Raw genomic sequence first — 25,563 nt, forward strand, 5'->3', positions numbered from 1 at the left:
GCTTATTCACAACTTACATTTAGTATGGGCATTGTTCCAAAAATTTGAAGGCAGGATAGCAATGAGCACACCCAGAATATGGTTCCAAATTTCCACAGGAGATACTTAAATGGAGATCTGACATTACCAACAGGTAGGTTGATGTCTCAGAAGGAGTCCACAGGAGAAAGGAACTACACAGAAAAGAATATGATCACCCTAAAAATGGACACCTAACTGAATCATCCATAATGCATGAGCCAGAATTAATGGAACAGACCAATACACTTCCATTAAGCATCCTACACATTTCCATTGGCTTAATGAATCATAAGGAAATTTATTAATTACTTGAAACTGAATGAAATGTAATGATTTGAAGGCAAGCAATAAAATTATTATTAGTTGCAGGCAATATAATCAGTCGCATGAGTCATTCCCAGTATTGCCTATGAAAGAGAATCACTTGAGGACAGGTTGCCAGATAACATACAGGACTTCCAGTTGAATTTGAATTTTAGACAAACAATGAATAACTTTATTATGTCCCTATTTTTTCATGGGATATACTTATTCTAAAACAGTATCTGTTTTTATCTGTATTTTTACTTGCTAAATCTGGTAACCATAACTGGAGAATTTCAGCTCCTTCATTACCACTAAGTATTACAGACCCAGTGTTTTTTAACACCTTACTGAGTGATTCTAATAAGTAGATTGCAAAACTTAATAGTATTTACTTATGTCAACAATAATAAATTGAAAATGGAAATTACAATGGAAAAATAAGATATAATTCCCAGAATCCCAGGAACTATGGTGTATTTTTAAATTATTACCTTGAAAAGAATATATAAGACCTCCAGTTGAGAAAAGTGATTAAATTTTATTAAAGGACACAAATTAAGATATTTCCTACTCCTAGATAAGATTATTTATTTTGAAATGTCAATTTTCCAGAAGTATTATTTAAATTTATTGTAATTCCAATCAAATTCTGTGGATAGATTATTTTGAGTTAATTCTAAAGTTATTCTGATTATTCTAAAACATGTTCTAAGACAAATGTAGGAGAATGAAGTCCTCAGAGAGTTAAGTTGACTCTGAATGAGAAGTGCAAAGTGGAGGGTATGGGGAAGAACTTGCCCTGTCAGGTAGTAAAATAAATTATAGGAACAGTGTAGTAAAAATTTGCTGTTAATATTACTAGAAAAGTCAAGACCAGTGGTACACGATAAAGACTTCAAAGATGGACACTTGTATTTGGAAAATTTATGTATCATAAAGATAGTGCCATCAATTAATAGGAAGAGAATGAATTGTGTAGTAAATAGTGTTTAGAAACCTTGCTTAGGTAAGGAGAAAACAAAATTGTATATAAGTGGATTTCTGCTGGACTAAAGACCAAAATATGACAAAGATAACTATAAAGGTAATAAAATAGAAAGTAGGAGAAAAATAGGACCTTAGGGAGATGATGGGTTGAATAGTATTCAACTAGTACCAACCATAAGGTAAAAATTGATATAAAATACTAAACATTGACAAAAATAACAGAGAGAAAGTACCCTGTGCAGAGATTATTTGCAACATTTGAAATTCATATGAGACTAGTATCTAGAATGTGTAAAAATTCGTACAAGTCTATGAAGGAAAAGTACAAACTATAAGTGATAATTGGACAAAGGACTTCAATAGGTGACTCACAAATGGCTAAATGCAAATGGATAATCAGTGAGGAAAAAGTATGCTCAATTTATAAAAGTCACAGAAATCCCAATTAAAATAGCAAAATATTACCTATACCATTAATTCACAGATGAAAAATGGAACATTTAAATGACACACCAAATTATGTCACTTATTTGCTACTCTTTATTCTGACTCAAACTACTGCCAGAGATACAGAGGCCTGGAACTAGTTTTCTAACTTTTTGAGATCACTTAAACCTTTTTCCCTGGAAGAATACTGAGATACTTTCATTCATACATATTATAAAATCCTTATCAAAGCCTTCTCTATATTTTTCTTTGGTTAATGTCGCCTACATTTTGAAAATTTCATGTGAAATTTCACATGAGAATTATTTTGCTGCAGACATCTTTTTTTAATCATAAATCTTTATTTCTCTAATTGTTTATTTCTTTAGCCTGTAGACTTTATTCAACTTTGTATTTAATATTGTTGGTCTGCTTATCAATTACTTCCTATTTTAGTCATAAAACACTACCGTGAGAAAAGTCCTTCCGTGGCTTCTCTTGGTGGATGAGGTTTTTCCTGCCGCGTTTAGGTCTTTTCCCATCCACTTTCTTTCTTTTGATCTCCTCACCCATTTTCACTTTGTTCCCAGGCTTCATCCCTTTTCGTGTCACTGCCTCCAGTAACAAGAATGGGCAGTTTGGAGCTATGTGTATGTGTGCTGAGGTTGGTATAGTATTTCCCACCAGATATGGCATAATCACAGACAGGATGTGTAAACAGAATTGCAATGAGTATAATAGGACAATTGGTGTAGTTCTGCACCTATATTTTTCCTCAGTTGATGGGTTGCATTAAATATTAAATACATATTTTACTTCCAATTTTTGATTTTGGAAACATCTTAGTATTTACATTAAATAAAACTGTTGTCTAACTAAAAGAAATAAAATAAAAGTTTTACTAGAAGTTTCAACATCATTATAAGATGTCTCCTTAGTCTGGAATAAAGTTAGAAAATCATGATGGTTGCAGGGAAACAGCAACATTCATACAAGATTATTCAATGCATATTTCTACCTAGCATTTTGACTTCTGTCCTGGTAAATTAATTTTCTTGGGATTTCTTTGGTTCTTAGTAAATAGCACAATATTCCTCTAAGGCAGAAGCTTATTATAAGGATTTATAATTTAGGTAATTGAGACGTTGTTAATCAAAGACAATCAATCCAGCACAGTTGATCAGATTTAATTAGACCCAGGAATAGAGAGAAAAAAATATTAATGTCATCCGCTAAGCTTCTATAGTGGAACAAAAATGTCCAGGAAAGCAACTTAGGTCCCTAACTTCATTACTTAGGTCCCTAAACACCAGTGATATCTCTTCCTTATAATTGATTTCATTCTCATAATAGTCAAAAATGTTGTATTCTATACCCATAGGAATATTTAAGTGAATAAAATAATACAATAATGGATAGGTCTCATTTCCTCTTCATTTACATCTAATTTGCTGAAATATTTGGGTCTTCATAGATAGAAGAAGAGATCTTGGGTTATTTTGACTTAAATTTTCTACCTTTATATTCAGTAGCTTTTATCCTAATCTCTATATAAACATTCTTTTCTTTCTTTTGCATTCCATCTGAATAATATATTATTTTTCCATTCAATAACCAAAGCAACAAAAATTACTTAAATCTTTGCACCTGATAGCTTTGCTCCTGCGATTTCCTATGTTTTCCTTATTCCTTACTAATCCAAGCAACTGTATTATGTTTAGTATCATTCATCACCACATCTGTGTAAAAGTGGATACAACTTCCCTAGAGTACGTGCCATACAATGCAAAATCAAACTATCTAACCTTTCACAAATAAGGAGTGAGAAATGTCAGTGACAACACTGGACAGAAGGAACAGTGAGACCAGCAGGCCGTTTAACCTACATTATCCCCAAAGTGCTTTTACATAATGATTATGCCATTATGTGCTTTTTTGCTTCTACTATGTCATAATTGTCTTACGTCTCAAATGATTAATTAAAACGGTCTAAGAGCAGGGAACTGGCTGATTTAGGATAAGTAATTTAAATCTGGAAAGGGTTTCTTCTAAAATATATCAAGGCTAAGTTAGAAGTTATTCTCATCTACTTACACTGTCTGAGGATTGAGTATGTGGTAGAAGAGATAGTGTAAGAGTTCTAATTCAACAAGGATGATTATATAATTTTATGTAAAAATGTAGAATATGTAATCAAAGTACTTGCCAGGGAATATAATTTTCATATCCAAAATATATTTTCTGTATTTTTAAAAAGAAATCAAGAAGCACATTAGTTTCAAATTTATAATAGAATATATTCATATTCTCCATTAAGACACTGATTTTTCTTAATTTCAAGAAGTATGAAAGTAAACAGAAAGAAAAACTAATCAGTATCAAGTAATGAGGTAAAGTCTGTTTTGTTACTTATTGTAATCAAATAGTATCAGAATAGCAAGAAAGATGTTTTTGAAATGTTTAAAATCACAATTTTACAGAAATAAAAGTCACCTATGAGCTGACATTTTAGTGGAGTGAAACAGAAAATAACAAAATATATAAGTAAAATAAATCTCTTATTAGATGGTGATAAATGTTATGAAGAAAAATCACACAAGGAAAGGAGCAAACTGCCATTTTAATAGAATAGCAAAGAAAAGCTTCACTAAGTCAAATGGCATTTGAGTAAAGACCTGGAGAAGTAAGTGTCAAGCCATGCAGATATGCAGGACAAGAGAATTCCAGGTAGAGCAAGAGTGGCTCAGAAGAACACCTGGCATGAGTCCAGAACAGCAAGGATGTGAGTTTGGCTGAAATATCTGTTAGCGGATAATTAAGTTAGAAAGGTGTTGTTGGTGCTGGTGCTGCTGGGAGTGGGAATCTTGTATTTGCTCATACACTTCGCTAAAATCTTTGACATGTACTCTGAGTGAAATAGAGGCCTGCGAAAGGGTTCTATGTTTTATGAATTACATTTTAGTTATCTTACTGCTGTGTGAAAAAACAGCTTGAAACATGGTCATGGAAGACACAAGGAGACCAGTTTCAGGGAAATGACAGTAATCATGACAGAAATATTGGTGACTTCGGCCAGAGAAGTAGCAGTAGAGGCAGTAAAAAGTGGTAGGATTCTGCCTATATTTTGAAGAAAATACTAACAGGTTTTCTGGAAATTGGAAAGGAGGTGGAAAGAAAGAGACTTAAAGGGTTACCCAAGCTTTTGGCTTGAGTAACGGAAAGGATTAAGGTTGTCATTAATGAAGTGACAAGTTTCTGGGAAGAGACTGAGTGGTGGTGATGGGGAGGGATGGTTAGTGATTGAAAGTTCAGCTTTAGGGATTTTAAGTTTAAAATGTTTATAAGAATCAAAGCTGAAACACTGATTAGTTAGGTGAATATGAATCTAAAGTTCAGGAGAGAATTGTAGAGATGTAAACATAGGCATCATTACCATAAAATGCTATTTAAAGTGATGAAATTTGATGATACCACTAAGGGCTTGAACGAAGATGGAAAAGAGAAGAAATTAAAGGGCTCATTGCTGAGGCATTATAATATTGGGAGATGACACAGAACCATTCGAAGAGAATGAGAAGGAGCGGCCAGGTAAGGAGAGGAAGAAAACCAGGAAAATATGGATTCTGAAGACAAGCAGAGATAATGTTTCAAAGATAAAGGGGGTTCAAAATGTTGCTAATAAGTCATAGAGGAGGGGATCAAGAAATGGCAGTGGGATTGGGCAGAGTGGAAGTAATGAATTACACTTTCAGGTAGTGGTGGAATGAAAATCATATCCGAATGAGTTCAAGATATTTTGGAAATAGAAAACTGAGGAGGTTTGAGAAGGTTTGCTAAAAATGGGAGGGAGTATGGGACAGAAAATAGAGGGAGGATTGAGATTGAAGTAAAAATGACTTCAATCACTGTGAATCTCAGTATTTCCTTCTAATGAATCAGAATTCCCAAACTTTAATTGGAGTATCTATATATCTGAATTTAATTAGCATCTGCAAACCATTACTCGATTGATTTGCATTCTTCTTTATTAACAAAGACCTCAACTTTTATAATAGCTGAGACATTTTCAAGTATATATAATTTGTTTCAATATTTTTTCTTGAATATATGATTTTAAACTAGACCAGTAACTCAAGCCTAACTATGAAATGGAAGCACAGATCAGGTAGCACCTATTCAATTTCTCTCATGTATTTTACAGAAGGTACTGTATCAAAACATACACATATCCATAAAAAATATTTCCCTAGATTGCCTAAAGAAATATTTTGCATTCCTTTGCAATCACCTTTACAAGCAAACCGTCTTTAAAGTTTTATACTTGATATGAATATAGTGAAGTAAAAATATATAAAGAATAGAAAGTATTTATGAGATAGGTTTATTTAAATCAAGTTTTAATCAAGTTTTCATATGTATCAAATGAATCAAATCATATGTATCAAATCAAATCAAACTTTCATAGAGCTTTGTTCAGGCATGTAAAGAAGAGATGATAAACAAAAACTACATTCATTTTCACTTCATAAACATCCCTTGGTCTTGCCAAAAGATGCCTGTGAATCAAAATAAAATATAAACAAAACCACACATCTTCAGAGATGTATGTTTTATTATCCAAATGAGGAAGTGAGAACAGCACTCTCATCCACCATTATTCTAGAGAAGCCAAATTGAAAAATGTAAAGTTTCAGAGAAAGCATGCTTTTGATGGCAGAGAAAGTCACATTCAGCTCTATATTTAGTTTTGCTTCAAGTTGCAATACAAGCTTGAGTAAACTTCAGATAAAATGTTATTATTTAAAGTTGTTTACACACTTACCCCCACATACGCTGTGGTTTTAACACTTCTAAGTAGTGTGAAAACACAGTCTCCTGCTGCCTTGCTTTGACAGCTTAAATAGCCTCCAAGTAATACATGATCTTTAGGACAACATCGTGATGGTGAGTTTAACTAATGTACTTGCCTTTGAACACATATCTAAATGTGGTGTTATATTTTCCCCCAAATATTTGGAGCAGTTGGCATACTATTACAATATCACTGGTTATGAATGAATCTGGGTCTTATTAAGAATAATGTGAATCCTTTCTTTAAGATATGCACAGTTATTAAACTCAATTTACCTTACATTTCAATCCAATTCAACTTGACTTAGCAAAACTTCCACCAATCACTTTCAACATACAAAGACATAGTTTTGATGGAAAGAGAAGAAAGAAGAGATAAGGAATACTCTCAACATCTGTGGAGTGACACCTTATTAACCACAAACAAGATATGTACTAAAATCAGAGTATGGACACTTTCTTCAGTTTGAAGAGTTAAAGTTTTTGGAGAGGAGATATTTGAGCTGCATCTTAACACTTTAAAACAAAAGAACTGGTTTGATATGGAAGGTCTCACTTGATACCCTTGTTTCCTCCTCAACCCACGTTAATTGGGCTTGCTTCTCAACCTTTATCATTGAGAACACTCTTGGTTAATGTCACGAGGAATGAACTGCTGAGAATTTTAATTGTGAATCATGAGCTCTCAACAGTATGCAAAAACAAGTTGGCCACCTTTCCTTTTTGAAAGTCTCTTCTTTATTCACTAATATTTTATTTATAGTTTTTGATTCTCTGTTCCTGAATAGGGATTGGCCATTAATATCCTTTCCACACTCTCTTCCTCTGATTTAGGTATTAAATTTACACCAGGCTTATACACTGTGTTGGGGAATGTTTCTTTCTTTTTTTATCCCTTCTTATTTTGAGAAGTTTATATAATATTAGAATTCTCAGATATATTTGTTGATTATATATTTTCTAAAACTTGCCTGTCAAACACATTTCCTCTGTGAGAAAATTTTAAAAATACTGAACAAACATCTTCAATGACTATAAGGGTATTTATGCTTTATATTTCATCTTGAAAAAGGTAAAAATATATTTTTATGGGAATTTGTCCATATGTGTAATTTCAAACTCATTAACATAACAATCTTTATTTTTATTCAACTTGTCTCAAGGTCTTTCTTCTCACTTTTCCATCTGTCATGATTCTTATTTCCCTAGATCTTATAATCGAGGTCTCAACTCAAAAGCAATCTCAAAAAAGGCTTCTCTGACCCCATTATATGATTTTCTTACAGACACCGAGTATCTTGTTGTGTCATTAATCTAAACACTTCCTGAAATTCTCTGCCTTGCTTAAGGAATGAGAGCAAGGGACCTTCATGAGAGCAGGGACCTGGTCTGTCTAATTATCACTGTATTGTAAATTCCTAGAATAGTGTCTAGATACAGTATTCCATAATATTTTTTGAATAAATGAATGGTGCTTATTACTGTTGGATGACACGTTTTCATAGTTCTCTCACATTTCTGCAAATCTTGCAGAAGACATTGGCTGCCATTTTGTTCTGGATATCTTTTCAAGGCTGTTTATATAGTGAACAGCCTTTGAAGATAGACTGCCTTCCTCTGAAGCAAAGGGAAGACAGGCTTATAGTCTAGTATAATAAAAATAATTTTCTCTCCAGAGTATAAGATAGACATGCTTATGCTCAGGATTCTTTTCCTAAAACACATCCCATCATATGTGAAGACATCTATCTGGGCCCATCTGCTTTGTCTTTGTGGAATTGGGGAGCAAAGGAAACTGATACAAATATGCTGATGTTAATGCCGCCTGCAGTGCTGTACATAGTAGAGTCCTTCGTTTCTGACTCAGGAGTCTCATATGTTCTCCAAGCATTCATGAAACCCTTGCAAGATAACTTGTTACCTTGCTATAGGATAAAATCTCAAATCTTCACATTTCTTGACAATTACATACTAATGGGCTATGCAAGTATGATTTGAGGTAAAGAATGCTTGACTGCACTGTCTTGAGGATTTAAGTATCTTGTCCACAATTACAGTGAATAACTTGAAGTCTGGGGACTGATTCCCATGTATTCTATCTAATATCATTTAAAACTAGAATGAAAAACTCCAGGGTCTATGAAAAGATGTATTTTTAATATTCCTTTGCATGTACCTTTTAATATCTTTTGATATTCCATGATTATATTCATGTTTATATGATAATTATTAATGATCAAGATGCGTGCTATTATTTTCAGCTAAAGCCATTTAGTACCTCATCGTTTTAAAAAAAAAAAACTTTCAGATTTCCTATGATAAAATGGTGCTAAAACAGAATAATTTTTAAGTAATTGCCAACAGCTCATTTCTATTTTAGTTGTATAAAAATATCTATTTATATATAATTTTTACAAGTTCCATGAATGTGAAGTCTTACTTGCTAATAAGCCTGAATAAAATACTTCTTTCCAACAGTATATTTTGAAATGTTTTATGGAGTTGCTACTTCAACTTCGGTTGTACATTTTTTACGTCAAGAAAATAATTCAGCTAAAGTCTATTACTGCACAGTTATTTTATTTGTTACACTAGCTTTGAAGCTACCAAAATTTCCTTGAATTATAGCCTCAGAATTTAACCAAGGTCTCCCACCCTAACCATCCGTGGCTGAAATCATCCTTAATAATTTTCTCTGACTTGATACATAAACAGCAATATATTGACTTTATATTCCATCTGGATATGGCTAATAAATTTGGGTTACTCAGCTTTAAAATTGTTTGGGGAACATAAAACTCATTTAACTCATCAATTATGTGGTTGTAATCACTGTCATTTGGCTTTTTGGAGTATAAATAACTTGCTGCAGTTAAGCTACTGAGCTTTTGTTTTATCAATTTTATCAGCTGAGGGATTATTTCAGATACATGCAATTGTACAGTAAAAAAAAATCTGTATCTATTTTTTTCAAAATATATGCACTCTGTAATATAAATATCTTTGTAAAAAAGATTCTATAAAATATACAAATATTTACTGTGGCTTAAATTACTAAAGGTGATATGTAGTAATGACTTTTCTCCTAAAAAACTGATATTTTTAAACAGGTGCCAATCCTCAGTGTTAGAAGGACAAAGAAGTTGCCTAATATAAAGTTATTTTCAAAGAAATTAATTTAAAAAATCAATATGTGACTCATTATCTTGTTATTCATATATATGTAGAGAAAATCAAATTCTATTTAAACTTACCATTGAAAACTTATTATACTTTTTATTAGTTCTAAAAAAGGTAAAATCTGGGTAGTTAATTTTTTAACATCTTTATTGGAGTATAATTGCTTTACAATGGTGTGTTAGTTTCTGCTGTATAACAGGGTAAATCAGCCATACGTATACATATATCCCCATATCTCCTCCCTCTTACGTCTCCCTCCCACCCTCCCTATCCCACCCCTCTATGTGGTCACAAAGCACCGAACTGATCTTCCTGTGCTATGAGGCTGCTTCCCACTAGCTATCTATTTTACATTTGGTAGTGTATATATGTCCATGCCACTCTCTCACTTCGTCCCAGATTACCCTTCCCCCTCCCTGTATCCTCAAGTCCATTCTCTACATCTGCGTCTTTATTCCTGTCCTGCCCTTAGGTTATTCAGAAACTTTTTTTTTTTTTTTAGATTCCATATATATGTGTTAGCATACGGTATTTGTTTTTCTCTTTCTGACTTACTCCACTCAGTATGACAGTCTCTAGGTCCATCCATGTCTCTACAAATGACCCAATTTCATTCCTTTTTATGGCTGAGTAATATTCCATTGTATATATGTGCCACATCTTCTTTATCCATTCATCTGTTAATGGACACTTAGGTTGCTTCCATGTCCTGGCTATTGTAAATAGAGCTGCAGTGAATATTCTGGTACATGACTCTTTTTGAATTATGGTTTTCTCAGGGTATATGCCCAGTAATGGGATTGCTGGGACGTATGGTAATTCTATTTTTAGTTTTTTAAGGGACCTCCATACTGTTCTCCATAGTGGCTATATCAATTTACATTCCCAACAACAGTGCAAGAGGGTTGGTTCCCTTTTCTCCACTGGGTAGTTAATTTTGAACAAAAAGGCAATACTTGTTTCATTTCTCTTTAATGTTTTTACATTTTAATATGAAAACACTTTTCATAATGTATACAATTTCTCTAACTTTCAAATTTTAATAGTATTCTCCAGACCATTTTAATTATTTATCTCAATGAAAGCAAAATATTTTGCAAAATTTGTTTCCTTTTGTGTAATACTATTTGAAAGTAAACAAAATGTTTCATTATAGGATCTTAAAGCTCCTGAAACCCGTTTTTCCATTATTTGAAATAATACCCTTCTGGGGAAAAAAAGGCAGGCCATTCATATATATGTAATGGGTGTGTATCTTAGTGTACAGAGATCAAATTACAGTCACTGGGTTTATATATCTAAAAAAGAACTACCCCTTCACAGTTGCATGATTAGTTAATTAATATCTGCTCATACATTGGAAAAATGGAAAAGGGATTCTCAGGTATTATTCTTCCACCCACCCTATTTTTACCAAACATGCACAGAGGCACACAGACATACATACACAAGCACAGTCACACTTTTACTGTTCTCAGTAATGAGCACTCATTGCATACATGTTATATACCAGGCATTCTTCATTTGTGAACTTTCATTTTCAACACAATATTTACAGAGAGAGAAACAAGCAGAGAGGTTAAGGAGCCTCTCCATTCATCCCCTCGCAAGGGATGTTGCAGGGATTTGAACCCAGACAGTCTGGTTTCAGAGTCCAGGCTACTAATCATGACGCTCCTTGACAAAAGATTTTTGAAAGTTACACTTGTCAACTTTTCATTAAAATATGATTTTTCCCCTGAAAGCTCTTGTTCAAAATCAATATATCTCTTAAGTTTAAAACTCAGTAAAAACAAACCATATATTTAAATTAGTGAAATGACTACATCATACATTAAAATGATTGATAAAAGTTGCTATTCAGTATCAAAATTGAAAGCTGCATTATTTCTTAAATTCTTGCATGCTCTCTCTTCCTTTAGTAATAAGCTTCCCTGAACTCAAAGAAGGAGGGAAAAAAAGGAAGAAAAAATAAACTTTCAAATTTCATAGTACAAAAAGCAACTCAAAGTTTTCATAGCCAATTCAATGATGGGATGGAAATACACTCTTTCATTTCTTACATGCAGATTTCAATATATTCTTCTACTTCATGTAAACCTGTTCTAGGTATGGTTCAAACTTTTGCAAATAAATTACCCATTTCAGTTGAATCTGTTTTTATTATATGAAATATGGGGCTAAATAATAACATACTTTGGTAGGAATAAAAGACTGAAATTTACTAAAATGGCATAGACATTTGTAGAGTATAAAAATATGTTGGGCTAAATTTCAGGTAAATTTTATATTAAACTATGAGATTCTGTATGTTTCTTGATCCTTTACATTCAACTGGGTATTTGTCCATTCTCTTCTAAGTTTTAATGGTCATTATCTTTTCATTTATTCTTTCTTTCTAGTAAAGGACATGTACAGTATTTACTATATTTATTTCAGCTTCAAATTTATCAGAAAGGTAATGGAAGCAACACACGTTCTGAGCTGAGTACACATGACAGACCTCAGATAAATGTTTTAGATTCCAAATGAGAAAAACTTAATATAAATCAAAAGTTCATACTCAAACTTGAACTAATTGTGAATTTACAAAAATACTGCTTCCTTTCCTCTTTTTACATTGTTTGTCATCATTATCATTATAAGTTACTGCTTGAGAAAAATGAACAATTTTTAGGTTTGTGTATGCCTAAGTAAAACTACTTTTTGAATATTGATTGCTGTAATATTACCACCATTTTAATATTGCAAAAGTAACATGAAATAAATATTATGACAAGTAAAGAAAAATATAACAACTTTAAAATGTGTTTTCTATTTTTGGTATTAATTTGATATGAGAGAAGCTTATCTGAAATAAAGATAAAGATACAGCCAAGAGACAGTCGCCTGTCTGTGGTTTGCTGATTCCTTTATCTAAATATATACCAAAAAACTCAGCACATCTCCTCTGCAAATGTCAAATTAAATATTAACGATGTAAATCCTGAACTAATACAGGTGGTATCTGAATTTCAAGCTGGAAGCTCTTTTGGATATATATTTAGATGTGCAGGGTTCTTTCAAATACGCTTTGATGCTGTAAAAGTCAGAAACACTTTTAGTAGAAGTTCTGACAGAACCATTAATATGACGTGGGCCTTCAGCTTGCCAGCCAACATATTGCTCACAAAATATTTATTTTATTTAAAGACATTCTATCATAGAGATATAGAAAGGCTAAATAGGCACAATAAAGATTTATGGTTGTTTCTATTGTTCTTAGCTTTCAGAAGGTTTATAGTTCAGAGTGTTCAAGAGGTAACGCATTTTTATGCATTTTTAACCATTTTATTATAACAAGTGTATGCCAATTTCTAGGAAACTGAAATGCCTCTACTCCTTTTTACCTAGAGCTGCCATGTTAATATGCATTGTGATATAAACAAAAAGATTTACATTAAATGAGTGAACAGTCTAGTGGTTATCTGAAAAATTTGGATATACTTAACAAGGATAAGATATATTGTATGATATAATTTTAATTCTTCTCTTATTCAATATCTATGTTACAAAATTTAGTTTTATTGATGGCTGAAGTATTTTAAAGTTGGAAGAACATTGTTGCTTGCTTTATTTTCTCCCTTCCTTCCTAAGTCCTTATTTCCTTCTGTCTTCCCTTTCCTCTCTTCTCTCTCCCACCTTCTCTCTTCCTTCCCTCCCTCTTTCTATCCTTCCCTTCCCTCCTTCCTTCCTTTTTGACTCTCTCTCTCTCTTCTTTCTTTTTCTGACATGAGCAAATGATGTCGTTTGTGGGCATTTGAGCATCTATAATTCAATCAAGTAACTGGTTTTCAACTGAGGAGAAACAGAAAATCAGAACAATCTGTGGATATTTCCCAAAATAAATACATATACTCTGCAACCCCAGGGATTATGATAGTCTCACATATTGCTATCTGGGAATGAGGAACATGTATATTTTGAAAAAAATTCCTGGGTGATTGTGCTATTATTCTCTACATACTCCACATATCCAATTGGGAACCAATAGTTCAATAATTTTAGGATATCATAAACATGCCCTGCATATGTGATGAAGATAATTGCATACAACTATACATAGATCTGAAGGTTTTCAAAACATTTCAGGGACAACTTCAATGATAAGTTTTCCAAAAAAGATTTGAAGATTAGATAGAAATACAGAACAACCTCTTTATAGTTGAATATAAATTCTTGAATATTCCTATAAACATAATAAATAGGAATTCAAATCTCACACATTCTATGAGTTTGTATGTGCAGATACAGAATTGTGTTAGTATGACCCAAATTTTGGCTTAGATGTGTAATAAAACTGAGCAAGTTATGGTATGATATTAGCTATATTCTAGTACTGTTTAGCTTAGAATTTATCTCAATCTATTTTTTAATTTCATAATACCTATATATTTATATTTTTCAATATAAATTAATAATTAACGTTGTCGTGTCTATCAGCCTCTTGTGAGATTATTAGTGGGAGTTAGCATTCTAAAGTCAGATTACCTCTGGGTCAAGTAAGAAAATTATGTTTTATTATTTAATAACTGAGAACAAATTCTGGTTATGGTGATTTCAAGACATTTCATGCCTTGCCTGAAACAGCTGACACTCTTTATCCTAATCCCTTTACTATCACATAAACCCCATATTAAATATTAACAAGGGCTATAATACAGGGAACAAATAGCTGGGACATTTAGAAAATAGTAATTCAGAGAAACCTTATAATGTTTAGGACGATTACAAAGCTTAAAAAATAAAAATATCAGTTTTTAGACAATATGTCCACATGATGTTACCTAGAAAATAAGTGCAAAGATATTCGTTTTATTTCTAGGAAAGTCAGAAATTTAAGATAAAAGAACACAATATGTTAGAAAACTGAATCAAGCTATCTATAAAACCAACTGAACATAGTACTTATTGATATTATTATTAATGTTTATGATTTAGCCAAGGAAGTTATAGTTTTCTAGAAGTTACCTTTTGAGGAGTCTAGAGGATGGTCATGGGTGTAGTCAGTGAAACTAAGCCTACATATCAGGCTATGACTTCAGCAGATGCGTCAGCAAGTTGAAGGTCACACCTTGTGCAAATGTCATGGAAATTTTCTCTTTTTCTCCTTCTTCTTTACTTTGAGCCATGCCTAAAAAGAACATGCATTGATATGACCTAATTAATCTGCATAATTCCAATTTTTATCTTCAAAGATCAAATCACCCAACAAGCCTTTATCATAATCCACATTCTACCCTATGAAATGAGCATATGGGATTTCAGTATTTTAAGGGTTATAATTGAGTCCTGAGAAACAATGATCATGAAGATAGTGAAAGATCATTTTCTGTAAAAATATCCCAAGAGGAGTGCTAGTTAATGTCAGTATTACTGCACAATCTCACTGTAGATTATTCACAAAAAATAATCAAATAAAACCACAGGAAAACACAGAGGCATGGCAAATGCTAAAGGGAAAGAAGTGTGTAGTTTGATGAAAGAAAAAGTTTGACCACTGAAGATTAGAAACAACCTTCCCTGGGACAGTAAAAGGTTGAAGCTGCAGGTACCTGGTAGAAATTGGAGAAGAGATAAAATGATGATTACCAAATTAAAAAAATAAAACCATTTCTTTTCATTTTTGTTAAATTAGTGAGAGTTTCATAGTATCTGGATTGTGAGTTCTAGCACTGCAGATTGGCTTAAAACTGTAGCATGGTGAATCCCAGCAGTATAGGAAGGAGGACAGTTATGGGGACTGCAATCAGTGAGTTATCTCAGGAACAAAGCCAATGAATACTAAATAGGAAGACTACCCTATCTCTAGTTATTGTAAGCCTGCAGGCAAACATCTATAAAAATCAAGAATTTGTTTGCAGAGTGAGAACAGAAAGATTTTCCAGACTCATACAATAGCAAGTGAATTAAAGTTTTTTTGGTGTTAATTATAACTATTAATATAATTCTGTTGCAAAAGTCCCAATTCCTTATTTTAGTTATTTCCAAGAGTGCAAGGAAAAGGAGACATGTTGATGAAACTAATTACCTGGTAAAAATTATTTTAAAAAATTATACTGAAAATGGTGCTTAATTAATAGGAACCAATAATGCGATTTGATGGCTAAAAAGGCTAATGTAATCTCAGGCTGAATTAATTGAACCAGAGCATCAAATCACAGGAAATAATAATTTTCCTGTACTTGAGTTCACTAAAAATTAGTTTAAAATATATGTATCTCTGAGACTTACACTTTGGGTGAAAAAAATTCTAGATTGTATCAGAAAAGAGGGCATTAGAAATCATAAAATAAGCAAAACAGTTTTCTCCTAGTGATTGCGTGTCTGGAGATACTTTGCCTGTCTGTCTGAAATGCTTTTTCTCCAGATTTTCTCATGATGGCTTTTTCTTATCATTTAGGTTTCAGCTGAAATATCACCTGCTAAAAGATGCTTTGATCATTCACTAAATCATTTCATTAGTCTTTTCCTTCCCAGGACACCATCTTCTCATCATCTTGTTTATTTATGTTCACAGCAATAAACGTTATTTTCTTTTTACACAACTATATATTCTTCATACAGAGAATATGATTTATGGGAGGGTAAATTTTCTTTGCCTAGCTTACTCCTATATCTCCTGCCAAGCACTGCACTCGGCACATAGTAAACCATTGATACGTATGAGTGAAAAATGTTTTAATAGATTGACGATATTTGGACTAGAGAAGTTTAAAGGAAAATATAATAGCTTAATCGAAATTGTCTTTATTGGTTCAGAATACAGAGTGAGAAATAATAGTGTGAATTTGAAAGGGGACACATTTCATTTCAAAGCAAGAAACAGCTTTACAACTAAAATATCCTTCAATAGAAAGAGTTACCTTGTCCATAAGGAAGTATGCCAAAAAATTCAAGTAGAAACTACACATTCATTTGTTAATTGAACTGTATAAGAGTGACAGTGGCCTAAATAACCTTTAAGAACATCCAAACTCTTAGACTTTATTGTGGTGTAATCCATAATTTGTTACACATCTTATTTCAAAAAGAAATTATTAAAAAGTATAAAAAAGAGAATTTATTGGCTCATATACCTAAAAATTCCTGAGGTGGACCTAGCTCTTATCAGCTGAATTCAGCAACTCACTCTTTCTCTCCCCATCACCCACTTGATATTCTCTTTTGTAGGCTTCAATATGTATAACTGAATCGCTTTGTTGTACACCTGAAACTAACACAACATTGTTAATCAACTATACTCCAGTATAAAATAAAAAGTAAAAAAAAAAAAAAAAAAAGAAAGTACTAAATTATATCCTGCCAGCTTAACCATCCCAGAGAAAGTGAATTTGCCTTTCACAACAGTTCTAACAATTCCTGATCATTGACTTTCATTGGTTCAGCCTGAGCTGGATGAAGTTTTCTGGGAAGACCCAAGCCTGAGCCAATCCCCGATCTTCCCCAAACTAATAGCAAGAACCAATAACTGGGTGGTGGGGACATGGCTCTCAAAGGGAAAAAAAAACCCTCTGTTACTAGAAAAAGGGGAGATCGATGTCTGGCCAGTAATACAATGGCCATTCACTGCAGAACTTCTTCCTGCATTTGGGAAATTGGTAAATAATTCTGAGGTTACCTTCATGGCTTCACAACCATAATTTTGAAATTCTGTTCTCCATCTCCTTCATTTTAAATTAGTTCCCCATTTTACTATTTCCTGATACAATCTTCCTTCCCTTATATATTGGTTCACTTTCATTGCCCATTTGTGGTTCCATCATATCCTTCTTGATGCACAGTGCTCATAACCACATAGCCATTTATATAAGACTAGAGGATAACATTCTGTTGAGTTTCTAATACCTTTCTGAGAAATCATTTCATCAGTCTTTAAGACTGAGGCTAAATTTTAGATCCATTTTCTTATAACACAATCAAAAATACTTTTCAGACTTTTTCTGATATTATCTTCTAAAGCTCAGTACTCAATTCATTTTACAAGTGTTCATTTAAAAATACTTTATATTAGAATTGCTCTCGTGTAAAATATTTTGGTATATACCCCCAAAAATCTCTCTCTCTAGAGATACACAGATAGGTAGATATCCAGATTTAATCTATGTAAAACTAGTCACCATAATGACTGATTTCTGAGATGTTACATTAAAACACCTCAAGTTATAAGGACAACTCTTAAAGTCCTGAGGAATTTGGTAGCTCTCTACTGTAGGTGTCTTTAAAATACACAAAACATATTCCACAGAAAATTTATCTTTAGGCATCACCTTCTCTCACTGAGGATTTCCAGCAAAACTGTGGAACAAGGACAAAAAAACTCTCTACTAGTCCCTCTCTATCTCACAGTCTCTCAGCACACAGCCTGCTTTCCTCTCTCTCTGCCCCTCACTTTGCCCTGCAACTCCATGCAGCTACTATAACCTGATGGAATCCAGTCTTTGTTTCTGTCTGATACTCTTTGAGAATCAGCAACTTGGTTATAATGATAAAATAATTATTTACCTTGTTCTTCTTCAATCACCAGATTTCTGAAGATTTTGGGTTATTCTCAAACTTGGGTGTTTCATAATATATGTTCTCCTTCAGAAAATGTATTAAATGTCAAGTGAGATGATTAGGAGCACCAATCACTAAGGAATCACCTTTAACAAACTTGCCAGCTTATCTTCATGAGCAGTATCCTGTTTCCAAACAGACAACATAAAATAAAAGTTAAGACTCTGGAGTCAGACATTAGGAATGCACAAATGTTGTCCACTTAAACACTTCAACTGCCTTATCTATAACATGAAAATGACATTAATTTATCTACCTCATAGAACTGTCAGGAGCAAATGATGTCACACATAACACTTAATAGTACTGGTTTTTAGTATTTCTTATCTGGAGTCAAAAATGATGATTACTCAGTTATCTTGTGAACACCTATGGCAATGTTTTTGAAAGGATGCTATCACATTCCAGGGGGTCAACGATGATTTTGTTCCTTTGACCTTCTATTATGCTCTCAAAACACGTTATTTACTTCTTATTTCATTATTTTTCATATTTTATTTTAATTATTTATGTGATGAACTCATTTCCAAAACAGAAACACACCCATAGACATAGAAAATAAACTTATGGTTACCGAAGGGGAAGTGGGGCAGGGATAAATTGGGAGTATAGGATTAACAGATGCATACTACCATATATAAAACAGATAAACAACAGAGATTTACTGTATGGCACAGAGACCTATATTCAATATCTTGTAATAAATTATAAGGGAAAAGAACTGAAAAAGAATATAGGTATATATGGTATATATATATCTCAATCACTTTGCTGTACACCTGAAACTAACACAATATTGTGAAACTAACACAATATTGTAAATCAATTATACTTTAAAAAAAAAAAGAAAAAGAAAAAATTATTTATGTGGCTGACTTCTCATTTTGACTAAGTTTGCCTTGAGGATTTTTCTCCATGCCTTCATCTCTTTATCACTCCTCGCTAAACTTCTATCCCTTAAAACAAATGCACACATACACAAAAGTGCACACACATGGTCTATAACATTAAGGAGTTGGTGATTGCTTAGTGAATGCGTACATACAATATTAAGCACAATTTGATAAAGTATCTTGAGTTTGATGGTGGAAAAATCCCCCAACACGTTACAAGAGGAAAGTTCGGATGGGAATTCCAACAGAGAACAGCTCAGTGAATTGAGATCACAAAATCAGGAGCTGCTGGGGGAATTATAAATGACCAGCCAAGCGAAAACACATCATGAACGTGATTCAAGAAAGAATTAGCTTTAAAGACATGAAAAGCACAGAAACATGCAATGCCAAATAACATCAATAACTGTCAAGTAACAAAATTTCTGCCCTTTACCTCTTTTCTCACCAATTCCCTTACTCCTTTTCATCTTAGAGCAGCCTACCACAGCCTAGCGAGGGAGAGAGGAAAGTAATAATCTAGGCAGGAAATAGAAACCATGAATTCAGCTCTTTCCTTCTGTAAGCTTCCATTCTGGAAGACTCATTCTGTTGGAAGGGACAAGATTTAATTTTGAATGAAGTTCTTAGTTTTTAATTATTATGCTGGACTGGCCTTGTTAATTATTAAAATGAGATCCTTCTCGTGTGGATGAAGACTGAGTGTAACCAAGAGTTAAAGAAACTGTCAAAACTTTCATTTAAGGCAGGATAGTTCTATTCTTACAGAGCAGGTTTAAATGAGTAGAAAAGGGAGGGAAATACGTTTGTTTTCTGATTATACTCCAAGGTCCCCACTTTTCAATTACATATTTCCATAAACTACTTCAAATTACAAAGCATTACCAAACATATCTTTCAGTTGTTATTTGAATGGAAAATCTAAAAGATCAGCCATCTAACAAGAAAGAAATTTCTTAGCAGTGTTATCAGAAAAAAAAATATTTGAGTCTACAGAATCAAATTTCTTATGTTGAGGTATCTTTCTAGGAAGGATTTTAGAAATATTCATAATCCATTGAAATGTCAACTATATAAAATTGGACTACTGTAATGTAAATGGAATTATCAGTAATTTGTTTTTAAGTCAGTATCTACCAATCCCCAAGACTGTCTACTTTATTTTTGTATTTCCAGTTAAAAATCAATGCTAGTGAAAAAAATCATTAATGATCGAATGCATGAACGAATAGATAATGAATGAATAAATGAAAAAAAAATACCTGAAACTTGTGAAAGGCACCTGAAAAAACACACTTGGCAGTGCCTACTTTATTATTAAAGTGAAAAAAGATGTGATCTGAGCTTCCTATGATCTGAACTGAAGGAAGCTTTATGGATATAACAAGATTTTATACGTTCAAGTAGATTCAACATTATATTTGAGTCTATTCAGAGTATTCAATGCAGCTAATTCAACATTGTGAACTTTCTGTCTTATTTCCTGAGAGTAATCTGAATTTGTGTTACTATGAAAACAGGGGAGAGAAACCTTCCATTACTCAAACTCCATGCTGGCTGAGCAGAGAAATAGGAGCTACAAGAGGGAATTGTTGAGTAGAATTCAGAGCAGAGTCCCTCAAGGGAGAATACGGTTTTTGTAGAGAAGGTCTGATCACTATTTGTATTCATCAGTGACTCTATGGCTTGCTCCTGGACATGTGGCAGGAAATGTATGCAAGGGACGAAATGTGATGTGGGGAAACAGTTTCAAAAGGTTACTAAAAGGAAACGAATGTAAAACATGGAAGCTGAGATGCCTTTTCCATATTTAACCCTTCTCTTGAACTCAATATTATAAAATAAGTGAAATGCTTAGGCTTGATGATATCACATGGCATCTCCAGGTGTAAAAATGGAGGAATCCCATTTTCTTATTTGGAAAATTAATGAGCATATTAGAAAATGGGAATATTATTTCCATTTGGAATTAAATGAGGGTGTTTGTGACAAATACAAAGCACTGTAATAACATGCTGTATCCGCATTCATTTAAGCTGTCATTAATAGAAATATTTTTAAAAGCACTGATTGCATCCTACTATCAGTCCATTTTTCATGCTTCTTGAAGTAGTCCTAAAAGAGGTTGACTAATTTAATTTTTTCCCCCCAAATCCGCAAAATGCGATGCACTGAGGTACAATTTAAAATTAGTAACTATTGATTTCATCCTGATCAGGTACTGTCTACCTGACTATGTAAGTTTTAGGTATAAAAGTCTTGAAGGCTGGAGTTAGTTTTTAAATTTGGTGATTTTCCATTTGAAGTAAATACATAAGTAAAGAAAACATTAACTAACCAAACACTGGGTTTAATAAAAACTGTCCATGGCAAGGAGAGTGGGCATAAGAAAAACAAATGTATGCATCAATGCAGACTCCAGGAAACACATCAGTATTTTCACACAATGGATAGGGTATTGAATATACACTTGGAGTCCTAGTATTCACTCAGACTTGCCTATTATTAGGTGAGGATGGCAGGTTTGTGACAGGTTCAGCCTGATCACAGGACTAAATTTAAATATAAATTTAAATATTTCAATTCTTCTGAGAGATGCAGTGTGGCAGCTGGAGAGCAGAGCCTGAGCAATACGGGTAAGGAAGATGCAGAGAATAAAGTGACTCGTGGCAATTAATCACACATGTCAAGGAAGAGTCAAGATGATCTGTTGAATCTGACAAAATAAGGAACTCCTCGTGCCCCTGAAGAACAGGACATCCAATTCCTCTGGTACTATTGACTATGTTTGTTCTAGTCAGAGTGTCACTGGGAAGGGATACCAAATGGAAAAATAGGAATTCAATAAATATAAGTTAATTCATGACATTCTACAATACTGTGGATTTTAATTTTTAAAAAATCAATAAAAAGAGCAGTACACTAGATTGAGTTTGATATATAATTACAAAAAAATGTATTTCTGTTCCCTTTGTTTTGGGATTTTTTTTTTTCAGGTGTACATTAACTCTATGACAATTCGAGGCACCTGGTGTCTTCTGATTTGTCACCATTTGTGTTTCTTATTCTGTTTAAACTCATTCTTATGCTCTACTTGGCTCCCACATTGTTAAAAACTTCAGTTATCATTTATTCTTCACCCTTCCCTATCCCTAGCATCTAGTGTGTCACTAATTTTATCAGATTTGCTTCTGAAATATCTAATCCCACTTCATTTCTGATTCCCAGTTTCTATTTATCTAATTTCTCCTCTAAAATACTGAAGTTATTTTCTAATGTAGACCTGATTACAACACACCCCTGAATAAAAGAGCCTTGAATATCAGCACAAAGGAATTATACTGTTAATTTAAAAACATGGTGATAGTTCATGTTTTGACATGAATATATTATATAAAACTAAAAGCATGCAATTAAAGGAATCTACATTATTGCCCAGTGTTTTATTTTTAGTAAAAATAAAACATGTTATAGGAATTCCCTGGTGGTCCAGTGGTTAAGCCTCAGCGCTTTCACTGCCAAGGGCCCAGGTTCAATTTCTGGTTGGGGAACTACTATCTCACAAGCCGAGTGGCTCAGTCAAAAAGAAAAAAAAAACAAAAAGAAACAAACAAACAAAAAACATGTCACATATATTTTGGGTATAGGGATTTAAAGGATGTCCTTCAGCATAGTCACTGTTTGTCTCTTTTGCATCTTTTTGGTAACGAGGCACCAATTTCTTGCTCAATTAAAGACATAAAAATATCTTGATGGTTCCCTAAAGTCTACATCACCTAAGGCTCTCCTCAGTCTTTCCAAGCCTCCTTCCACTCCGTATTCTGCACTTTCTCTTCATCCTTTCTTTTGCCAACATCATTCTCTAGCCCCATCAGATGGCGCGATTTTGCCAGAGAAATTTGTCCATTTTTATTGTTTTTTTTCTCTTTTTATATATTGTTTCTTCTGCCTGAAAAGAATTTTCCCTTTCTTTCCGAATTTTTGAATTCCTATTTGTTGTTTAGGGCCATTCAAACTTTTTCCTTCTCTGAGGATGTCCACAACCTCACCAGGGGAATGAATCACTCTGTCCTGGGTAAGGTATTACAGCAAAGTGAAAACATATAAGAACTATTAATTATTTTCTAGTTGGTTTTTAATTTCCTTGACTGCCTGATAAATTATGAGCTTTCTTAGACTATATCACGGATTACATGGGTTGTATTTTATTCATTATGTTATCCACTGTCTGAAGTGCAATATCAAGTACTTGGTAAGTCTTCAACAAACATCTATTATTTTTAATGAATGTAAAAGAGAATGTGAATAGGAGATGAGAGGTTTTGTTAGGAAATTATTGCATTTAAATTTTTGTATCTCCTATATATACACTACCAAATGTAAAACCGATAGTTAGTGGGAAGCAGCTGCATAGCACAAGGAGATCAGCTCGGTTCTCTGTGACCTCCTAAAGGGGTGGGATAGGGAGGGTGGGAGGGAGACTTAAGAGGGAGGGGATATGGGGATATATGTATATGTATAGCTGATTCACTTTTTATAAAGCAGAAACTAACACACCATTGTAAAGCAATTTTACTCCAATAAAGATGTTAAAAAAATAAATAAAACAAAATAAAATCCTAATTAAATATTAAACATAATTTTTTTTACCTTTTTAATTATGGTTACCTCCCTCATTTCATACTCCTTCCAGCCATTCCCACACAAGATCATTGACAGACACACAACCCTGAATTACTGAAAAATATCTTCTTTCAAGTAGAGTTTGCAATTGTTTCTATATAGGGAGCCTTCCCCAGGAGGGAGAAACTCTATAATGCAAATTTGGACTTTGACCACTCAATATTCTCCCCAGTCACTCTCTAAATACTCATGCCCTCAGAACTTTTTTGTTAATGGAAGATTAATCTGAAAAAAAAAAATTGAGGACTATGTCTAACATTAAAGATAAATAAAAGCTTTAAACATAAATGACTTTCAAGAGGCATTTATACTGTCTCATAGCCTTCCTAAACTTCTGTCCTCCATAGAAAAATGTTCAGTGATGAAATTAGGAAGGAAGAGAATAGGCAGATGGGAGGGTAGTAAGGGACAGATTTTCAATTTGCTTATAGTAATTCTAATTCAGCAGAATAGTTCATGGCAGACAATAAACACTCAATAGATCCTTAATATAGTCAACCCTCCGTATCCGCAGTTGGTTAACTCTGCAGGTTCCGGATATGGAGGGACAACTGTACTACACCATTATATGCAAGGAACCTGAGCATCCAGGATTTTTTTGTACCCACAGGGGTCTTGGAACCAATCCCCTATGGATACTGAGGTACCACTGTAATGGATTCAGTAAGTATTAGTTGAATATCTATTATTATCAAGACCTTTCGAGGCCTAGGGAATTCCTATTTTAGTGAAGAAATGCTGTTTGTTGATTCATTTATTCAGCAAATACTTAAGGATCACATAGACTGTGCCAGATACTGAGCAGCACTCTGGATGCAGGAGAGAAGCAGCCAGCTGTGACTCCTGAATTCCACAGACCTTCCAGGCTGGTGTTTAGAAGAATATTTAAATGCTATGGATAAAGATTGAGAAAGCATTTAATTCTACCTAAGGGAGAATGAAATAACATGCAGAAATTTGTGGAGCATCTATTGATGGATAAGCCAAGCACTGCACACAGATGTGTCATTTATGCCATCCTGCTGGTTTATTATAGTGCTATTTGTTTCTGATATGCTTCTGATAATTCTGCATATATTAAAATAGAACATTTTACTATAGTACAATCTGTAATTTTATTTGAGTGTTATTCTATTATATCTTTCAGCCAATATTTGTTCTAACTTGCTGTCCTTAATTGAGTTTATTATGAAGTATGGTTTACACCACTATAAACACTACCTGACATTTTTTTTTTTGTTTTGATTAACATCTGTGACTCGTATGTCTGACAAAAGAAAAAGCAAGTGATAGTGTTTAACCTGCTGCAAAGAAGTAAAAGATGTATCACACAGGATATTAAAATGGAAGTCATATAGGTGGGAAGACCCATCAGAAAGTGACTGAAAAAATAGATGGCAAAGATTATCATACAATCTAGGAGTGGTGGTGGATGGAATTTCATATTATGAAAGATATCAGGAAATTTAGTGCAACTTGGCCATATGGCCAAAGAATTGTATAAAAGGTAGCTGAAAGAAAATACGATTACAACAATCATAAATTTTCTGTGCTCTACACACAGGTACTATGCTGCAAACTTATTCCTATGGGGATCATGCTATGAGGGTCCCATAAA

The 25,563-nt window shown here is 33.3% G+C and overlaps 1 protein-coding gene across 4 annotated transcripts in view; it reads right to left on the reverse strand.

The window, feature by feature from the left end:
• LOC132366631 (bifunctional heparan sulfate N-deacetylase/N-sulfotransferase 4) overlaps nucleotides 1-25,563 on the reverse strand; it is an 843,093-nt gene that overhangs the window by 317,980 nt on the left and 499,550 nt on the right. For all 4 annotated transcript variants that reach the window (XM_059924230.1, XM_059924226.1, XM_059924229.1 and 1 more), the window contains 2 exons: nucleotides 18,316-18,494; nucleotides 14,782-14,944 (listed from right to left, as the gene is read on the reverse strand). The gene's annotated coding sequence lies outside the window, so the exon portion shown is untranslated. The remainder of the gene's footprint in view (nucleotides 1-14,781; nucleotides 14,945-18,315; nucleotides 18,495-25,563) is intronic.

Source organism: Balaenoptera ricei, chromosome 5 (assembly GCF_028023285.1).
Source record: "Balaenoptera ricei isolate mBalRic1 chromosome 5, mBalRic1.hap2, whole genome shotgun sequence".
Taxonomy (NCBI): domain Eukaryota; kingdom Metazoa; phylum Chordata; class Mammalia; order Artiodactyla; family Balaenopteridae; genus Balaenoptera; species Balaenoptera ricei.